The sequence below is a fragment of the Macrotis lagotis genome, chromosome 4 (genome assembly GCF_037893015.1).
Source record: "Macrotis lagotis isolate mMagLag1 chromosome 4, bilby.v1.9.chrom.fasta, whole genome shotgun sequence".
In the NCBI taxonomy this organism is placed as follows: Eukaryota; Metazoa; Chordata; class Mammalia; order Peramelemorphia; family Peramelidae; genus Macrotis; species Macrotis lagotis.
In genome coordinates this window covers 152,329,739-152,346,254 of record NC_133661.1, presented here as the reverse complement: position 1 = coordinate 152,346,254, position 16,516 = coordinate 152,329,739, and the positions used below count along the sequence as shown (strand labels likewise).

Sequence of the window (16,516 nt, the reverse complement as noted above, 5' to 3'; positions counted from 1 at the left end):
TATGTATGTCACTGCCCTCAAGAAATTTAAAATGAGTTTAGCATAGTGGTTAGCACACATAAAGCACTTAAAATTCTTCTTTCATTCATTGAGGAACAAAGACTTAAGAGGCAGACTACAGTCATAAATACAAAACAAATTACCAAACAAGTCAAGAAATACTTCATGGAAGATGGCAACAAGAGAGCAATGTCCCTTAAAAGCTCTCTCATAAAACTTCGAAACTAAGGACTTGAACTAAATTTTCGAGAGACAGAACCCACAGAGGGACCCAGTGAGGCAGTTCTCCTACTCAAGGTAACCAGGAAAAGAGCAGAAAGGCTCTGCACCCTGGGTCGGAGGGGTGGCCCACCAGAGGGGTGGCCCACCAGAGTGAAAGAACTTCAGCCTCTTGGAGGCAGCCTCAGGGTGCTAGGAGCTGCGGCTCACAATACAGGGGGAGTCTCCTGAGCTATGCCCCGTGGAGCAGAAGGCACAAAGTGAGGGAACAGCAGGGGACCTCTACCAGAAGGAGCATGTGAAGCCCAGCCCTCAGGGCACACAGCAAGCAAGGTGGTCTTTCCCCAGCCCAGATCCAGGAACAGAAGCAGGTGGAGCCAGTAAGCAGGAGCCCCCAGGGCATGAGCCCATTGAGCTGAGGGAGGGGAGTGAAGAGAGACTGCCAAGCTCTGTCCTCTGCCCCTGGAACAGGACTCTGGGACTCTGACCACATTTAGATCCTGATCATAGTCTAGGCACCCCCATAGAACTGCAGGGGCCCCCTCCACCTCAGCCCTGTAGCAGAGGGGGGCGCTTATGGTCATTCACAGACCAGGAGGGAGGACAGAGCCTCACACACTGAGACCCTTGTGGGAAGGTCCCAAAAGCTTAGGAAGCACCCCAAAAACAGGCTCAGGCTGGGAAAATGAGCAAGCAGAGAAAAAAGAGGAACACCACTGAGAAATATTTTGCAAATGAGCCCAAGAAGGATCAAAATACTCAGTCTGAAGATGAGGAAGCACAAGCTCCTGCATCTAAAGACTCCAAGAAAAACAGAGATTGGGCTCAGGCTAAGACAGAGCTCAAAAAAGACTTTGAAAATCAAATGAGGGAGTCAGAAGAAAAACTGGGAAAAGAAAGGAGAAAGATGCAGGAAAAACATGAAAATGAAGTCAACAGCCTAGTCAAGGATATCAAAAAAATGCTGAAGAAAATAGCATGGTAAAAACCAGCTTAGATAAAATAGATAAAACAGTTCAAAAAGTTAATGAGGAGAAGAATGCTTTAAAAAGCAAAATTGGCCAGATGAAAAAGCAGATAAGAAAATTCTCTGAGGAGAACAAATCCTTCAGACAAAGAATGGAACTCAGGGAGATTGATGAATTTACAAGAAACCAGGATTCATTACTTCAAAACCTCCCTCCTGGTCTGTGAATGACCATATGCACCCCACTCTGCCATGGGGCTGAGGTGGAGGGGGCCCCTAGACTGTGATCAGGATCTGAATGTGGTCAGAGCCCCAGGGTACTGTTCCAGGGGCAGAGGACAGAGCTTAGCAGTCTCTCTATCTTCACTCCCCTCCCTAGGTTCAATGGGCTCATGCCCTGGGGACTCATTGTTTACTGGCTCCGCCTGCTTCTGTGGAGGAGTAGCTCAGGAAACTGCCCCAGCTGCTGAGAGCTGTGGTTCCCAGGTTACCTTGAGTAGGAGAACTGCCTCTCTGGGTCCCTTTGTGGGTTCTGTCTCTCAAAAATTAAGTTACGAGACCTTAGTTTCAAAGATTTATGAGAGAGCGCCTAGAACAGGATCCACTCTTGTCACCATCTTGGCTCCGCCCCCCTCAAAACTTTCTTATTGATTTGATAATTATTTCCTTCTTGAATTGGTCAAAAGTGACTTTCAGTTTCTGAGAATTGTATAGGAGGTGGGATTCAGAATGGTTCTTTGAGCAGGGCTGAGGCTCAGTCCATTGTGCCACCTGGCCATACCTACAATTATTACTATTATTTTTTTTATTTTAATTTTTTTCTCTCCCCTTTATCGCTCAAGTGAGTCTATATTTTGTGGGGGGAAGGGTATTCTGTTTACTCTTAAACAAGAATATTTTATTAACGTATAAAAATATTTGTACAAAAAGAGAATAAGTAAATATAAAAAAAGAAAATAGAAGGGGATGATATCAATAATACATGTAAAGGGACTGCCTTGTCAGGAAAAATCATTTAAATTCTTTTTAATTCACTCAGAGGAAGAGTATGAGAAGTACTGATTTCAGCTGTATAAAGACAATGAAGACTTAAATAGATTGGATTTAATCATATTTAGGAACTAAATAGCACATTCAATGATAACAAGTCTCTTGTTCCACAAAACCAATATTCTTCAGATGATGCCATGTGGGTATAAATCAAGGAATGCTACTCAGGTAAATGAAATAACAATGGAAAAAAATATATATATATATGGTAGGTCTTGGTAAGCTTAGTATATTAAACAAATGGCATAGGTGCTATTGTTAAGGATACTAGTGGGAAGAAGAGATGTGATAGTCATATGGCCAAGAATGGGAAATAACTGCTGGGACAGTCCATCTGTGTCCCTGTCAACCACAAACAAATTAAGGATGCAGAATACTGGGAAGCTATAGTATGGAACATAAGGACATCAGTAACACTCCTCCACTAAGAGAATGGGTAACTTAGTTATGATTTGGATTTAGAGGAAAAAGGAGTGACAAGACCAGAAGTGAATACTTTGTATCCCAAGGTTTTCTCAAAAACTACTATACAGCTCTGCACAATAAATTACTGTCTATTAACAGTGACTGTCCCATATGTTAAAGTCACTACAGACATTGAAATTGCCTTCTAAATGGCATTCCTGCATAATGGATCTCCCATCCCCAATTCATTCTCAACCCATCTATCACAACAATACTTTTTTTTGTTTTGTTTTTTTTGGCAAGGTTAATGGGGTTAAGTGGCTTGCCCAAGGCCACACAGCTAGGTAATTATTAAATCTCTGAGACCAAATCTGAACTCAAGTACTCCTGACTCCAGGGCCGGTACTCTATCCACTGCACCACCTAGCAACCCCTCACAGCAATAATCTTAAAACCCAGGTTTGACTATGACACACTCCAGACCCAGAGGCTCCCTTTTGGTATGTAGGATAAAACCCTCTCTTCCAAGCTTACTACATATTACTCTCCATCATACACATTTACTACAGTCTGACTGGTGTGCATAGCTTCTCATCCCCCATTTCCCCACAGGGAAGAACTCATGCATGCTTGACAATCCTGACTTCTATCTCACAAAATCCCTAACTTCCTTCAAGGTTCAACTCAAGGTTGAAGTGTGTCCCCATATAGGAAAGATGGCCTTTCATGATCCCATCACCCACTTTGAAATTATTTTGTATTTAGTAAGAACATATTTTGTACTTATTTATGGGTATATGTTGTTTTTTGCTGAGGCCAGCAGCTGAGTTTCTTTTTTTCTTTGTATTCCCAGTTCCTAGTAGTACCTGGCATATAATAAATAATTAATGCATGCTAAATTAAAAAGAAAAAGATTTCCTTAATCTTTGGAAATTTTTGAAGTGGCATTTTTATTTAGTTTTCTTTTAATGCTATCCTATTAAGGTTCATAGTTAAGAGCCCAATTTCTAGTTTACTGAGATTCATTTTCCAACCCCATATGACTCCAGATTTTATAGACAAAGTCAAATTTTGTGTTGCCTCCAAGTTTCAAGTGCTTGAGATAGTAAGGGTCTGAGGGAGGATTCAAATTCAGGTGTTCCTTACTCCCAATCTATCACTATTATCAACTGTGCCACTTAGTAACCTAAGAGATGCAAATATAAATGCAAAACTATAAAAGAAAAATACAAACACATCACACTCTCATACCACATATTTGAATCAGTTGTCTAGTCCTGTCAGTTCTACTTTTGTAATGTCATTGAAATATGCTCCTTTCTCTCCTCTGACACTATCACCATCCTAATGGTGATGCCTCATTATTTTGTGAGTCTGAATCTCTCCTCACTCCATCCATAACTAGACTGTCAGTGATTTTCCTAAACCTGACCAAGTCACTCCCCTATTACACAAACTCCAATGATTCTTTATCACCTTCAAGATCAAATATAAAATCCTATTTGGCTAGCATTCCACCACCACTACCACCCCTCCAACACACACTTTCCAGTCTTTTTACATATCACTTGGCTTGCCCAAGGCCACACAGCTAGGTAATTATTAAGTGTCTGAGGCAGGATTTGAACTCCTGACTCCAAGGCTGGTGCTCTACCCACTCTGCCACCTAGCCACCCCCTTACTCACTTTTAAGCCCTCTTCTAGCCTCAACATTCAACTAAAACTGCTCTCACTAAAGTAATCAGTGATCTCTTAATTATCAAATCTAAAGACCCTTTTCTCAGTCCTCATCCTTTTCAATCCTTCCACAACTCTGAAACTATTGATCATCCTCTTTTCCTTGATACTCTCTTTGAAGGTCTTTGTGACAATACTCCCTGATTTCCTACCAGGGAGTGGGAAGCTAGGTGGGCAGTGGATAGAGCATGGCCCTGGAGTCAGGAGTACCTGAGTTCAAATCCAGCCTCAAAGCACTTAATAAAAGCCTAGCTGTGTGGCCTTAGGCAAGTCACGTAACCCCACTGCCTTGCAAAAACCTAAAAAGAAAAAAGAAAAAAAGAGGAAAGTCTCTCAAATCTTCTTCCCTGGATTTTCATCTAGAACACAGTTGTTAACCATGGATCTCTCATTATCAAATGCTTATTGGACATCTCAAACTTACCATGTCCAAAACAGAAATCATCTCCCTAAAACTCTTCCCTCTTACTGATGAGGACACCACCATATTCTTTCAAATATCCACAAATATCACATCATTAAATATCACCCACTCCACATATTAATTTTGTTGCAAAATTCTGTCCTTTATCCTTCACAACATCTTCCACATGTTCCCTTTGCTTATGCTATAACTGTACCCTTACTTGATCTGCCTGCCACAAGCTGCTCTTCACTCTTACACGATCGTTCTCTCAGCTGCCAGAAATGATCTTCCTAAAGTACAGATTCAAGTATATTTATACTCCCCCCTCCCCCACTATTTCAAACTTCCATGGTTCCCTATTGGCTCTGGAATTAAAAATAAAGTTAATTCTTTGAATTTAAAGACCTTCATTAAGTCAGACCCTTCCTAAACACCCCCCCGCCCTGCAATATTCTATCTTGCAATGACAATGATCTCCTTTCATTTGTGGACCCTTGTGAATTTTCACTGTCTGTCTGCCTTCAAAATGTGAGCTAAAATCCAAATTTCTGTAAAAAGCTTTTCCTGATCTCCTTTAATGCTAGTACCTTCCTTCTTGGATGGGATATTTTAAAAACTTCAAAATGATCAAAAGTTCTTCCAAGAATTAGGCAGGTGGAGTGGCTAGGTGCCTAGTGGATAAAGCACTGGCCTTGGAGTCAGGAGTACCTGGGTTCAAATCCAGTCTCAGACACTTAACAATTACCTAGCTGTGTGGCCTTGGGCAAGCCATTTAACCCCATTTGCCTTGCAAAAAACTTAAAAAAAAAGCATTGGGGGGGCAGGGCGCCTCTGAGGTTAGGTGGCACAGTGGATAGAGTGCTGGCCCTGGAGTCAGGAGTACCTGAGTTCAAATATGCCCTCAAGACACTTAATATAATTACCTAGCTCTGTGGGCCTTCAGCAAGCCACTTAACCCCATTTGTCTTGCAAAAAACCCTAAAACAACAACAAAAAAAAAGAATTAGGCAAGGGGTTTGCATTCAAGAACTGTAAAATATGCCTCTTTTTTATTTAGTTTATAAATCTATCCATATTTTCATTAGAAAATAATAATCTTGGGACACTGTTCAAGTTGTAATCTTTTTGGAGTTGCAACATCCCTCTACTACTCTCCTTCTCTACTCCCAATAAAACAGAGGAGAAATATACAGGGGGAAAGTATCTTTGAGTATGTTTTACCTGAAACTGAATTTTCTACATTAGGATGCTACTTTATAGTGGAATTGAAGCCTGAACTGAGTTTACTTATCCCTATTCAAATAACTTTTGGGTGTAATTTGTGCCACAACTTCTCCGTATTAATATTCATTTTCCTCTTAACCACTCTTCTTCCTTATATATTCTAAAATTTAACTCCCAAATCTCTGAAATATACTCTAACATATGCAGGGGTTGAACCAAAAAAAAAAGAAAAAGATAATAGTTAAAGGATTTGCTAGTACTAACGGGCAGATTGTTAAATTTTAGAAAGATCTAGGGTTCTTGATTAGGTAATCATCATTTGGGGCAAAATAGGAAAACCTAGCAATGTCCTAACTAATAGTTATTAGCATTCTCAAGGTTTTATGAACAAAAATCACCAACATTTTATATTTTTACTCTAATTCATAGTTAAAGTGAGTAAGGAAGCTCTTTACAATCTATTTAATTTTCCCCAACTTATCAGAGAATCTCTGTGCCAAAAAGATAGCAAAAATAAGTAAGTTTTATATGAGGTAATGTTTACATAATCACTGAGTGATGCTAAACTAAACAAGGCTAGAGCTAGCTTTTCAACTCCACCTGAGTAAATCACAGTGCAGCTTCCTTACTTTACTGAGAGGTATGTATATTTCCAGATCAGAGAAAACCAGTCAAGTAGAACAATACAAACATAACTCCAAAGGTGAAACAGAATTGACCTTGAAATTATCAGTCACTTGATTATCCACTCCACAAAGTCCTATTTCTCTGCCTCAAAGGATCAAGGAAACAATCTGGGGGGTTCTCTCCAAGGCATATTTTATAGAAGCATAAGTTCTGGCACAGAAGAGAATCTAATGTTCAGGGAAAAATTAGCTAAAAATGAAAAATCTCATCACTTCGGCTAGTCTCTTGATCATTAATTCTTTGGGCATGGCAGATCCTAAAACAAAGGAAAATGTTAAATGATGAAATGTCAGCAAAGGAGGTAAAAGATGTGAATAATCATTTAGTCTGACTATAAAAATCAACTGGTACTCAGGTTGAAACTAAAGGAATGTAAGATTCTCCTTGAGAGGCAAACGTTCATCATACACCAAAAATTCAACAGCAAAACATTATTTAATAGAAAAAATGGCTACCTCATTTTTGAGGTGCTCATAAGTATACACAAAAAGATTACCAATAGGGGCAGCTAGGTGGCGTAGTGGATAAAGCACCAGCCTTGGAGTCAGGAGTACCTGGGTTCAAATCTGGTCTCAGACAATAATTACCTAGCTGTGTGGCCTTGGGCAAGCCATTTAACCCCATTTGCTTTGCAAAAACGTAAAAAAAAAAAAAAAAAAAAAAATCACCAATAAATAATAAGTTCATTTCACCAATATTTCCTGCAGATTGTAAAGAGTAAAAAAAATACTAGAAGTTGAAAATATGCTTCAAATCATAATCAACAGACAATGTGAAATGCAATGACTTCAACATAAAGGTAAGCAAGGGCTAAGGTAATAAGCATTTATAAATTGCCTACCAAGTAACAAACTCTATAATAAACACTTTACAAAAATTATTTCATTTGATCTCATAATAACCTGGGGAGGTGCCTGCTATTATTATTCTTCCCATTTTACAGTTGAGGAAACTGAAACAGAGGTTAAATAAAATACCCAGCATTACCTACACCAATATATGAGGTTGAATTTGAACTTAATCTTCCTGACTCCAGGTACAGCACTTTATCCACTGTGTCATCTACCTGCTGCAAAGGAAAAGATAGCAGAGAATAGATAAATATGATAGATCAGGTTTTCATGTGAATAAATCCAAGAAATAGAGAAGGAGGGAAGCATAGCAGAGAGCAGTTGGGTAAAGATAAAAAGAGGGAGAAAGAGAAGTGATTTCATGACTGACAGAGATTATATATAGAACAACTGGATAGAAAGAAAAATAGATATAAGCATGATTTGAGATTTCAATTATCCCAAAGTTTTCTAGAGCTCTCTCAGGTAAAAGCTGAATAATCAATAACTTCTTGATTTGAATTATTGTTTCCTTCTTTTAAAGGAAAAGAAATCAGGTTTAAATCCTATTCTGAATCCGACTCTCATTAACAGGAAAACTGGTTTCTGAAGCCATGCTTCACAAGAATGCTCCCTTCTAGAATTTGTGATAGAAAAGAAATGCAGCTCCCTCCTAGAGTTTCTGATAAAAAAAAAAAGAGGAACAAGGAGAGTCTAGTATGCACCCTAGATTTTTTCAAGACTATATTTCAAAAGATTCAGAAAAAGAATAGAAAATACCCTAGAGAATAAAATTATACAGATGAACTCAGACCAAGATGGACTGGAAATGAAAGAATAATCTTGATAAGAGAAACCAGACTTGTTCAATTTACCAAACAATCTTAGGCCATTTGCCTTCCAAAAACCTAAAAAAAAAAAAAAAAACCCACACATCTCTCATAAATTGATTTTTCTCAGACAGATTATGAAACTGATAGATCACAATAAAGCTGTGGATAAAATCTACTTAGATTTTAGCAAAATATTTCATGCTATTCTTGTGGAAAAGACAATGGTATAATTGATATTCATATAGAACTGGTTAAAAGGATTCAAAGAGTAGGCATTAATGGTTTCATGTAAAACTAGGCAGGAGTTCTCTACAGTGGAATGCCCCAGGGATCCATTCTTGGCTAGCACTGATTAACATTTCTGATCAAGGACTTGGACAAAGGCATAAATGATATGCTTATTAAGCTAGTAGATGACAAACTTGAGAGGGCTAGTTAACACCCAGGATGGCAAGAGTCAGGATTCAAAAAGATGCTAACAAATTATTAGATTGGGTTGAATCCAGTAAGATAAAACTAAATAGGCATAAACATTCAAAAAATTTTTAGAAAGGAAAGTATAGAAAGAAAAGAAAAAAGACTGCCCAGAGAAAAGCAACTAGGTTGATGAAGAGCTTGGGAACATGTAAAATGACAAGTTTAGGCTTGTTATGAAGAAAGAGTTCCTGGGACAGCTAGGTGGCGCAGTGGATACAGCACCAGCCCTGGAGGCAGGAGTATCTGAGTTCACAGCTGACCTCAGACACTTAATTGTCTAGCTGTGTGGCCTTGGGCAAGTCACTTAACCCCATTTGCCTGGCCAAAAAAGAGAAAAGACTTCCTAATAATAGCTATCCACAAATGAAATGGATTGGCCTTGATAGGTAGTGCTTTCACCTTTACCGAAAAATTTTAAGCAGAAGCTGAATGTCCATTTATCAGATTATAGAGTAGCAGAGATTACTTTTCAGGAATGATATAGAATAATAGGTGCTTACTCAGATCCCTTTAAACTCTAAAATATGTAATTTTGGAATTCATCTGCCTAAGAATTATGTTACACTAATCAATCAAAAGCACATATAAAATACCTACAATGTGTCAGGCAGTGTACTTGATACTAGAGTTACAGAGAAATGGTCCCTTCCATTATGGACTTTCCATTCAAGCAACCAAAAGCTTATCAGAATAAGCAGGGGGAAATCCTATAATAGATTAGTTAGACTAAGAATCAAAATCAAAATGAAGAAAGATAGATGAAAAGATGTTGCAAATAATTCTAACAGATTGAAAAATGGGGAAATAAGGGAAAGCAAAGATATTTAAACATTCATCCATCAAGAACTGATTAAGCATTTATGCATAAATCACTTTGTCACATATTGGAATACAAACGCAAGACGGAATCATTCCCTGCTCTCAAGAAGCTTATATTTTACTAGGAGGCATATAGCATATTGAGAAATAAGTCAATCCAAAATGCAGAAATTATATTAAATTTCAAATCTGGGGATCAAAAAATGGCTATTTCAGCAGACTTCCTGTGGAAGGTGACACTACAGCTGACTCCTGTAGAAAGCTTAAACTTCATTATCATCAATTTCCTACAGAAGTTCAGCTTCACTAAGGTAAAAGGAGACCAGAAATGCCCAAAATACCTGAGTCAGTAAACACTTGACATCCTAACAAGTAGAGAGACATGGAAGACCTGGGCCGTACAGACTTGGAATACAAATAAATTAGAAAAATCACAAGTATTGCAGGCTCATAAAACAATAACAAGTAGTGAAAAAGGAAGTTTTGTGTAAGACCTAATGGAAAGGGGCAACTAGATGGCACAGTAGATAGAGCACCAGCAGTGCAGCCAGGAGGACCTGAATTCAAATTCGATCTCAGATACTTAATAATTACCTAGTTGTCTGGTATTGGCTAAGACATAAGAGTGGTGAATCAGTGGAATAGATTAGGAGAAATAGCAGGAAATGACAATAGTAATCTGTTGTTTGATAAACCCAAAGAGTCTAGCTACTGGGATAAAAACTCTTTGATAAAAACTGTTGGGAAAATTGGAAGTTAGCATGGAAGAAACTTAGATCAGATCAACACCTCACAACCTATACCAAGATAAAATCAAAATGAATACAGAATTTAGAAATAAAAAAAATATTATAAGCAAACTACAAGATCAAGGAGTGATTTACCTGTCAGACTTATGGAAAAGGGAAGCAGTTTATGACCAAGGAAGAAATGGAGAACATCATTAAAAACAAAAATTTTGATTACATAAATTAAAAAGCTTTTGCACAGACACCACTGTAAACAAGATCAAAAGAAATGCAGTAAATTGGGAAAGAATTTTTGCAACTAGTCTTTCTGATAAAGGACTCATCTCTAAAATATACAGAGAACTGAGTCAAATTTTCAAAAGAAAAAAAGCCATTCCCCAATTGACAAATGGTCAAAGGAAATGCAAAGGCAAAAGTCCATGGATGAGAAAAATCAAAGCAATCTATACTCATATGAAAAAATTGCTCTAAATCATTACTTATTAGAGAAATGCAAATTAAAGCATCCCTGAGATACCACCTCATACCTCTCAGACTGGTCAATATGACCAGAAAGGATAATGATCAATTTTGGAAGGGATGTGGGAAATCTGGGATCCTGATGCATTGTTGGTGGAGCTGTGAACTCATCCAACCTTTCTGGAGAGCAATCTGGAATTATGCCCAAAGGGCAACAAAAATGTGCATACCCTTTGATCCAGCAATACCACTACTGGGTCTATACCCTGAAGAGATGATGAAAAAGGGTAAAAACAGCACTTTTACAAGAATCTTCAAAGCAGCCCTGTTTGTGGTGGCAAAGAACTGGAAATCAAGTAAATGTCCTTCAATTGGGGGAATGACTTAACAAACCGTGGTGTAAATATGTCATGGGACACTATTGTTCTATTAGAAACAAGGAGGGATGAGAATTCAGGGAAGCCTGGAGGGATTTGCATGAACTGATGCTGAATGAGATGAGCAGAACCAGAAAAACATTATACACCCTGGCAGCAACATGGGGGTAATGATCAAACTTAATGGACTTGCTCATTCCATCAGAGCGAAATAAGCAGGGACAATTTAGGGCTATCTCCAATGGAGAATGCCATCTGTATACAAAGAGGGAGTTGTGGAGTTTGAACAAAGACCAAAGACTTCAATTTAAAAAAAAAAATCTTATTGCATAATTTTGCCATCTCTTATACTTTTCATCACGATCAATGTATATAACTATGGGAACAATGTAAAGACTAGCAGAATGATGCCTTATGTGGAGGGGGAGGGGAGGGAAGAAGAATGAGGAAAAGTGTAAAACTCAAAATAAATAAAATCTTTCTTAAAAAATAATAATTACCTAGTAGTGTGACCTTAGCCAAGTCACTTAACGCCAGTTCCTTGCAGAAACCAATAAATGAAGGAAGGAAGGAAGGAAGGAAGGAAGGAAGGAAGGAAGGAAGGAAAAAGAAAAGACCAATGGAGTCAGATAACCTAAGAATTCATAAATGAAATGGACAGAAAGACAACTAGTCTTATCACTGTTGTCAGGATCTAATGGAACAATCAGATTTTGAAGCCAAATAATTTGGTTTCCTACATGATGTGGTGAGATTTAAAATGGCAGTTAAGAAGATAAATTGTTTTTGGTTGAATGTGCTTACTTGCTACAAGGAAGGTTTTCTAGGAGAGACAGGAGGGAACAGTGATGTAAGAAAAAAGAAAAAACTTGTGAAATAAGTTTTTTAAAGGATCAATTTAGTAAGATCGATTGAACCAGACCAAAAATACATAAAGGAAATTCATGACAAAACATTGAAAGCATCAAAGATGTTTTACAATCTATTTCAAAGAGGGAAAGATACCCAAAAAACAAGGAGAAAATTGTATGACTATTATTATTCAAAAAAAAATAAGAGAACATCACTAACCTGTTGGTTCAAACTCCTATTTTACCATTTTTTTAAACAAAATAACACCTAACTTTATATAGTGTTTTAAGGTTTACAAAAAAATTTCCGGCGGAGCCAAGATGGCAACATGAAGGGATCCAGTCTTAGGAGCTCTCTGATAAAAAGTCATAACTAAGGACTCTAACAAAACTTTCGAGAGACAGAACCCACAAAGGGGCCTAGTGAGGCAGTTCTCCTACTCAAGGTAACCTGGAAAAGAGCAGAAAGGCTCTGCTCCCTGGGGTTGGGCCTGCCAGAGTGAAAGAACTTCAGCCTCCTGGAGGCAGCCCCAGGGCGCTGGGAGTCGCAGCTCACAGCAGAGGGGGAGTCTCCTGAGCTGCACCCCGGGGAGCACCGGGCACAAAGTGGGGGAAGGGGGGGCGTCTCTGCCAGAGCGAGGATGTGGAGCCCAGCCCTCAGGGCACACAGAGAGCTGCTTGGTCTTTCAGCAGCCCAGATCCAGGAAACAAAAGCAGGCGGAGCTGGTAAGCAGGAGCCCCCAGGGCATGAGCCCATTGAGCTGAGGGAGGGGAGTGAAGAGAGAGACTGCAGAGCTCTGTCCTCAGCCCCAGGAACAGGACTCTGGGGCTCTGACCACATTCAGATCCTGATCACAGTCTAGGCCCCCGCCCAATAGAACAACAGGGCACCCCCACCTCGGCCCAGTGGCAGAGGAGGGCGCTTATGATCATTCACAGACCAGGAGGGAGGACAGAACCTCACACACTGAGACCCTTGTGGGAGTGTCCCAAAAGCTCAGGAAGCACCCCAAAAAACAGGCTTAGGCTGGGAAAATGAACAAGCAAAGAAACAAGAGGAAGACCACTGAGAAATATTTTGCAAATGAGCCCAAGGATCAAAACACTCAGTCTGAAGATGAGGAAGCACAAGCTCCTGCATCTAAAGACTCCAAGAAAACCAGAAATTGGGCTCAGGCTATGACAAGAGCTCAAAAAAGACTTTGAAAATCAAATGAAGGAGTTAGAAGAAAAAATGGGAGAGAAATGCAGGAAAAAAACATGAAAATGAAGTCAGCAGCTTAGTCAAAGAGATCCAAAAAAATTGCTGAAGAAGATAGCATGCTAAAAACCAGCTAAAGTCAAATGGATAAAACAGTTCAAAAAGTTATTGAGGAGAAGAATGCTTTAAAAAGCAAAATTGGCCAGATGGAAAAAGAGGTAAGAAAACTCTCTGAGGAGAACAAATCCTTCAGACAAAGAGTAGAATTCAGGGAGATTGATGAATTTATCAGAAATCAGGAATCAATACTTCCAAAACCAAAAAAATGAAAAATTAGAAGAAAATGTGAAATATCTCATTGAAAAAAAACAACTGATATGGAAAAAAGACTTAGGAAAGATAATTTGAAAATTATTGGAATACCTGAAATTCATGATCAGGAAAAGAGCCTTGACATCATTTTCAAAGAATTACTACAGGAAAATTGCCCTGATATTCTAGAAGCAGAGGGCAAAACAGAAATGGAGAGAATCCATCGATCCCCCCCCCCCCCCAAGAAAGAGATCCCAAAAAACCAACCTGTAGGAATATTATAGCCAAGTTCCAGAACTCCCAAGTCAAAGAGAAAATATTACAAGCAGCCAGAAGGACACAGTTCAAATATCGTGGAGCTGCAGTCAGAATCACACAGGACTTAGCATCAACTACATTGGAACCTCTTAGGGCTTGGAATACAATATACTGGAAGGCAAAAGAGCTTAGAATGCAGCCAAGAATCAACTACCCAGAAAGGCTGAATGTCCTCTTCCAGGGAAGAAGGTGGACTTTCAATGAACCAGGGGAATTTCAAATGTTCCTTCTGGAACGGCCAGAGCTGAACAGAAGGTTTGATCTTCAGATACAGGACTCAGGTGAAGCATGGAGATTGGAGGGGGGGGGGGGGGGGGGGAATATGAGGGACTTAATGAGGATGAACTGCATGTATAGAAAAATGATACTGATAATATTCATATGAACCATCTCAGTTAATAGAGCAGGTAGAGGGAGCTTTGAAGCACAGGAGAAAGCTGAATTTAAAGATAAAATATGGTGTAAAAATGGAGTCAACAGGAAAAAAGGGGGAAATGGAAAGGGAGAAAGAAAAAGGAGAGGGGGGAATAGTTCAAGAATATTTCACATAATAAGATTTTTTTTATTACAATGAGCTATTGCAATGATATGGAAGGGGGGAGGCAAGGGGGAATGAGGGAACCTTTGCTCTCATCAGAGATGGCTAGGAGAGGAAACAGCAAATATACTCAATGGGGTATAGACATGTGGAGTAAGAAGGAGGGAGCAGGGGGAAGGGGTGGGGATGTGAATAAAGGAGGAGAGGATGGACCATGGGGGGAGAGTGGTCAGATAGAACACATTTTCTTTTTTTACTTCTTGCAAGGGGCTAGGATTGGAAGGCCTAACCAGGACCATAGGGCCAGGTGGATTCTGGGCCTAAGGGGTGGTATGGGGGCTCAGGGCTTCTTGGCCCCAGGACCAGGGATCTGTCTGCTGCGCCACTCAGATACCCTACAGCAGAGTCAGAGTGAAAGGAGAGAGAAATATATAGTACATGGTAATGGAGAAATAAGAAAGGAGGGAGTTGTGATCAGCAATGGCAATGTTGGAAAAATATGGAAGTAACTTTTGTGATGGACTTATAAAGAATGTGATCCACTCACGACAGAGTTGATGGTGTTGGAACAAAGACTGAAGCACATTTTTTGTTATTATTATTTGGGGGAGGGTGCAGGGCAAGTGGGGCTGGGTGGCCTGCCTGGGGGCCACATAGCAGGGTGATCTTTGGGTGTCTGGGGCCGGATTCGGACCCAGGTGCTCCTGGCTCAAGGGCCAATGCTCTGTCTGCCACCCAGCCACCCCTACTATTATTACTATTTTATTTTATTTTGGGTCTTTTTTATTCTTTCTTTTTGGTTTTTGCAGGGCAGTGGGGATCGGGTGACTTGCATGTCACATGGCTGGGTGATTATTGGGTCTAAGAGGCTGGATATGGACTCGGGTGCTCATGGCTCCAGGGCTAGTGCTTTGTCCATTGCGCCACCTGGCCATACCTACAATTATTACTATTATTTTTTTTAATTTTAATTTTTTTCTCTCCCCTTTACTTTTTCACCCAAGGAAGTCTATCTATATTCATGGGGGGGGATTTTGTTTACTTGTAAACAAGTATATTTTATTAATGTAAAAAAAAAAACATTTGTATAAAATGAGAATAAAAAATTAAAAAAAATTTAATAGCTGAGAAAAAAAAACTTCCTATATTATCTCATTTGAGTGTCATGACAACACAGTCAAGTTTATTATCCTCATTTTACAGGTGAATAAGCCAGGACTGACAAATCTCAAAGGACCTGCCTAGGATATAATGACTAAAGATTCAAAACCAGATAGTCCAACAATAAGTCTTAACTTCCACTATGAAATGTTTATGAGGATGAAATACAGGATATACTTGATAAAATTAAGGAATGCAAAGACGTCTGGACAAAATTCTCTTGAGAAAACTTAGAATTTTTTAAATGTTTTATTCACTCTAGATTTCAATATTATCTACATGAGTCTCTCTTCTATACTGAAGAAACTGCTATTCCCCTATCTGAACATAACTTCTCATCATTCCACCTCTTCTATGTTTTATCCTTCCTATATCTATTTGTGAGACTTCTGTTCTCTCCCATCTTCCCCAATCTTTTATTTTCCTCCCACTCCAACCACAACCCAAATTGATTCAGTCATTCAAACACTCTACTCTTAAATTCCCTGTTGTCTATGACTGACTTTAATATTCTCTGCAATATAGTGATCAAAGATAAATCTAAAATAGCAAGATGGAACATGCCATTCAGATCCAGAGAAAGAACTATGAAATCTGAAGGCTCAGAGCATACCATTTTCACTTTTTAAAATTTGATTTTTTTTTATTTTTTTCCCTTTTGTTCCAATTCTTCTTTCACAGCATGACTAAGATGGAAATTTGTTTCACATGATTATATGGCCAAATCTCAGCCCTGGATTATTCCCCAAATTCCATTTTCTCCTCTCCTACTTACCAGACAAAGAATCAAAGAAAGGAGACAAAATCTTACAACCTTGATGGTTGTGTACATTACACATTCATCTCACCCAAACCTCAACTGAGACCTCACCTTACAAGGCAGTCTTTTTATTACC

General features: G+C 39.1%; 1 protein-coding gene and 1 long non-coding RNA gene across 3 annotated transcripts in view; one reads left to right on the top strand and one right to left on the bottom strand.

Moving 5' to 3' along the window:
• ZNF609 (zinc finger protein 609) overlaps positions 1–16,516 on the bottom strand; it is a 241,562-nt gene that overhangs the window by 175,858 nt on the left and 49,188 nt on the right. The window lies entirely within an intron of this gene.
• The window catches only part of LOC141521625 (uncharacterized), a 31,664-nt gene continuing 15,628 nt past the window's right edge, over positions 481–16,516 (top strand). Inside the window, exons 1-3 of the long non-coding RNA XR_012478028.1 lie at positions 481–552; positions 2,226–2,404; positions 7,403–7,494. This is a non-coding gene — a long non-coding RNA (uncharacterized LOC141521625). The remainder of the gene's footprint in view (positions 553–2,225; positions 2,405–7,402; positions 7,495–16,516) is intronic.